The 5,000-nt window shown below is 40.0% G+C and overlaps 2 protein-coding genes across 3 annotated transcripts in view; one reads left to right on the plus strand and one right to left on the minus strand.

The window, feature by feature from the left end:
* The window catches only part of LOC106871222 (uncharacterized), a 32,031-nt gene that overhangs the window by 24,283 nt on the left and 2,748 nt on the right, over window positions 1-5,000 (minus strand). The gene's annotated exons all lie outside the window — the stretch shown is intronic.
* The window catches only part of LOC106872685 (uncharacterized), a 68,072-nt gene that overhangs the window by 5,232 nt on the left and 57,840 nt on the right, over window positions 1-5,000 (plus strand). The gene's annotated exons all lie outside the window — the stretch shown is intronic.

The following is a 5,000-nucleotide window of genomic DNA, read 5'->3' on the forward strand; positions in this document are numbered from 1 at the left end:
ATGAACACACATATACAGAAATTCCTTTATTCTTTAACTCTTTTACTTGTTTCAATCATTTCACAGCGGCCATGCTAAAGCACCGTCTTGGAGGGTTTTAGTCGAACAAATCGACCCCAGGACTTATTTCTTTAGCCTGGAATTTATTCTACCCGTCAGTTTTGCCTAAGTTACGGGAACGTACACACGCCAACAGCGGTTGTCAAGTGGTGATTGGGGGGAGGGGGGCAAACACACACACACACACACACACACACAGAGAAACACACACACACACACACACACATACACGACGGACTTCTTTTAGTTTCTATCTACCAAATCCACTCACAAGGCTTTGGTCGACGCGGGTCTAGATTAGAAGACACTCGCGTAAGGTGTCACGCAGTGGGACTGAACCCAGAACTATGTGTTTGGGAAGCAATTTTCTAACAATACAGCCACGCCTTAGTTGTACATAAATCTGAAAAATGTACATTTTAAAGGAAAATAGAGGCGTTATATGTTTATATTGTTGAGTGCGCTGTTAATTTCTAAATACAATATTCACGAACCACCGGTAAAATACTGAACAGAGATATGCCAGGACCAGAAATATGCTACTCATCAACATATATATGTGCTAACGTGTTTAATACCCCACTGAAAGACAATCGAGTAACTGACACGCTACGCGCCCCACGTCCAACCGTATGTGATATTCATGATAATGAACTGATGTTGCTGAATGCACTACTTCGTACTTTGCCGCCAAAGTGGCGACAGCTTTCTACCAATATTATGTCCTTAGTATGTGAGCCTAAGAATAAAGAAAAGAGCTGATGTCGCTTCTACAGTAGGAATACAATGTGACTTGAGTTGACCAATAACAGCCAAAAAAAAAAAAAAAAAAAAATCTAGAAGCCATCTTCAATTTGTATCCACGTGTAATATCAAAGATCCCGGTTGCTACCCTTTAAATAACAGCTGCTTCATTAAAGGTGTTGTGCATAGGCTTATGGTACAGATTGCTAATACGCTACATACAAACGTTACGCTGGTGCCACAGAAGAAAATAAGTCATCAACGAGTTTGGCAAATAAAAGAAGTTTCTTCCAAAACTATCACAAACAAGCGTGGGTCGCTCTGGATTTCCGTGAGATGTCCTCTGTGCTTAAGGGAAAAGTATTTTATCCTCTTTAGAGAATAAGCAACAATATCATTTTATTTCAAAACAAGGGACAGACTTGAGTAGCTTGTTCTACACAACTTGCATGCAACCAAAACGAAATAAAAAAAATTAAAAAAACGAATAGGTCACTGGGTAAAGATTTTGTAAGAAATATGTATCAACATAATATTGTTGATAATAAAATTTAATTAGAAAATTGGACAAAACTGAGAACACAATTGAAAAAATTAAAAACAAAAAAACAAAAAAGAGAAAAAGAAAAACCCAAAAGAATTCACTACCTTGGGTTGAAAAGTTTGGGACGCTGGGAAACCCCTCTAATGGCTATTGAGGCACGCCATCACGCTTGCAGCGTTGCCGCGTTGCCGCGGGTGACTGGATTGATGCGAGCCCTGTGGCTAATGTTGATGGCTTGGACAAACTTCGTGTCTCCATTGCCCTCAGAGTGGGAGCTGACGTATGCACGAGTTTGATCTGTCGTTGTGGCAAGATCCTCGGCTCCACAGGCCCCAATGGCCTTTCTTGCCGCTTGAATGCTGGTCGCTTCGCGCGTCATACGGAGTTGAACCTGATATTCAAGAGAAGCTTGGCCCAGGCAAACATCCCTTCCATCTTGGAACCATCTGAATTGTCCAGATGTGATGGGAAGAGACCTGACGGCCTCATCCTGTGCCCCTGGTTGTGAGGCAGATGTCTTGTGTGAGATGTCACAATTAGCTACTCCTTTGCTTCTTCTCGCGTCCTGGATGCTGCGGCGAGGGCGAGATCCACAGCGTCTGCGGCCGAGTGGAACAAAATCCGGAAACACCGCGATCTGTCGGCCAACCACATTCTCCATCTTATGGCATTCGAGACATTTGGTGGGGTTGGACCACCAACTGCGAGATACCTGTCTTCACTGACAACTCGCCTTGCAGAGGTAACTGGTGAGGCTCCTGAAGGCGCTTGGCTGTTCCAGCGCATCGTAGTGGTAGTGATAGAGGTGATGATGGCGGAGATGTCGGAGTTGTTGTTTGTGATTAGAATGGTCATCTTGTTTTGTCTTCTTGCTTATCTAATAGTCATGCCAGCAGTCGAAGAATTGTCACCCTCTCTCATTTTTTGTAGCAAGACACTCCTCTGTCTCTCCCTCTCTCTCTCTCATCGACGACAGAAATCCACTCGAAACTACCGTAAAAACCCATGTAATTTACGCACTGTTTTTCGCAAAAACAAAGATAAACTTAAGTGGGTGCATAAATTACATGAGTAGATCGTTCCCAGAATTTTTTAAGAAACTTTTCTTGCTGAAAGATGACGTACGGCAAATTGACTCATTTGATATCAGAATAGGTTTTCACTGATAAAACATAATGAAACTGACTTTTATTTATGCTGGATGGTATAATGCTTACTTTTTCTGTATAAATTTACAAAAACTATTAAATGATTAACTACTTTTTGAAGTTTAACGTTCATGCTGGTAATCACGGTCCGGGCCATATTTTACATTGCTTGGAGTTTCTACCTATCGCAATGGATCCCAGCAATTTTTTTTAATAGATCAGCTTTTCTCCGCTTAGGGAATCTAGCTTGTGTTTACTCCAGGAAGCTATTTGCTCGCTTTCTTCACGTTACGACACAATGAAATTCCTCACCACCGATATCGTCGCTATCACCTCTTTGCTGCTGCCACTGAGCAAAAGGTCCAGATGGAGAATATGTAAACGGAACCTTTGCACCCCGTATTTTTTTTTTAACGGAATCCCACATTTTAGGCTATGGAGATTCCGATTCTGAATTTTAAAATTTCAAAAATCTCAAATTCAAAATTTCGTTTTCACTAGCGACTTTTGAAAAAGCATCTTAAACGATTTGGCGAGGCTGTCTTGCAGGTTTTTAACAGTATGGCTTGGAGATCACCTAATCCAAATGCTGAGTTTGAATCGATGTCATTAATATTTGCAAGTATATCATCTTCCATGATAACATTTATTTCTATTTATTTCGGTCTCTGCAGTTGAATTCTGGGGAACAAAAAATTTCTTTGGCTTATGTATTATTTTATTTCTGACTAGCAGTATAGCCCGGCTTTTCCCGGGATTAAGTTAGGATTATTAAGCTAATCAAGTTCTTTATTTCAAACCAAACTAAGTAACATCGACGTCAAATTTGGGCGAAATCCGTTGAAATTGGTAAACTTTTTGGCTGAAAATGAGTTGCAGACAACTTGATTGGGTTTATAAGGAATCGGTTTATCGATTTTTTCCACTCATCGATTTTTTTTTTCGGTTTTTGGAGAACTGAAAGCATTCAAAGATCCTATGAGTCCTAAGTAATGCTGGCATCAAGTCTGAACAAAATACATCAAAATTGGTAAAAGTTATGGTTGAAAATAGGGTGTAGCCAATTTTATTGGGAAATCCTATAAGAAATCGGTTTATCGATGTTTTTTATCCTGATTAAATGAAAAACCCCATAAGGAATCAGTTTATTGATTTTTCACCCCAAATAGGACTTAACCGAACACAATATTGCTGATTCAAAAAATATATATTTATATTTTAAAGTTGGTTTTCACACCCAACCCAAGTCTGCAGAATCAGTGTCGCGACTTGAGCGCATGGGTTGGGAGTTTGATCGGCAGAGGTAATCAGGTTGCACATGCCAGCCCTTTGAAAACACCACCCCCATCATCTAACCCCACCTTAGCCCATGGGTTGGGAACCCTTCCAGCAAGGAAAATACAATGCCCAAAAGGGCTTCCGATTCTGTGTCAGAAGCGGTTATGTTCAGATCACAACTAAGTCTTAAGTATATGTGTGTAGGAGTGGCTGTGTGGTAAGTAGCTAGCTTACCAACCACATGGTCCTGGGTTCAGTCCCACTGCGCGGCATCTTGGGCAAGTGTCTTCTACTATAGCCTCGGGCCGACCAAAGCCTTGTGAGTGGATTTGGTAGACGGAAACTGAAAGAAGCCCGTCGTATATATGTATATATATGTATGTGTGTGTGTATGTTTGTATGTGTGTTTGTCCCCCAACATCGCTTGACAACCGATGCTGGTGTGTTTATGTCCCCGTAACTTAGCGGTTCGGCAAAAGAGATCGATAGAATAAGTACTAGGCTTCTAAAGAATAAGTCCTGGGGTCGATTTGCTCGACTAAAAGGCGGTGCTCCAGCATGGCCAGTCAAAAGACTGAAACAAGTAAAAGAGTAAAAGAGTATATATATATATATATGAGCAACACATACACACGTAAGTACACCTATTGCATACATGTTTTTGCACGCATACATATTCGCGCGCGCGCGCGTTGCTCGTATATCAACAAAAAACTTTTTTCCTCGATGGAAAAAAAAAATTAACAAGTCTTAAAAACTTACTCGACGCTAGAAGGGGACTTAACTTCTGTTTGTAAACAATGGTGATTTCTCCGACTTGAAAATTGGTAAAAGTTTTGGTTGAAAATTTATTTTTACTGCTATTCACTGGTGTCTCTGGGGAAAATGAGTTGACGAAAATACAGCTAGGGTCATGACGAATGTCCTTTTAAAACTGGAGCGACATGCGTGCTAATTTGTGGACGTGCATAAATTACATTTACGTACACCTATACACACACATCCTGCGTTTTATATATACAGATTTGTGTGTGTGTGTGTGTGTGTGTGTGTGTGTGTGTGTGTTTGTGTGTGCTTGTGTGTATTATATATATATATATATATATATATATATATATATATATATATATATATATATATATATATATATATATATATATATGTATATATATATATATATACTAGCACTATAGCCCGGCTTTGCTCGGGATTAAGTTAGGATTACG

The sequence above is a fragment of the Octopus bimaculoides genome, chromosome 12, assembly GCF_046866305.1.
Source record: "Octopus bimaculoides isolate indiv1 chromosome 12, ASM4686630v1, whole genome shotgun sequence".
Classification (NCBI taxonomy): Eukaryota; Metazoa; Mollusca; class Cephalopoda; order Octopoda; family Octopodidae; genus Octopus; species Octopus bimaculoides.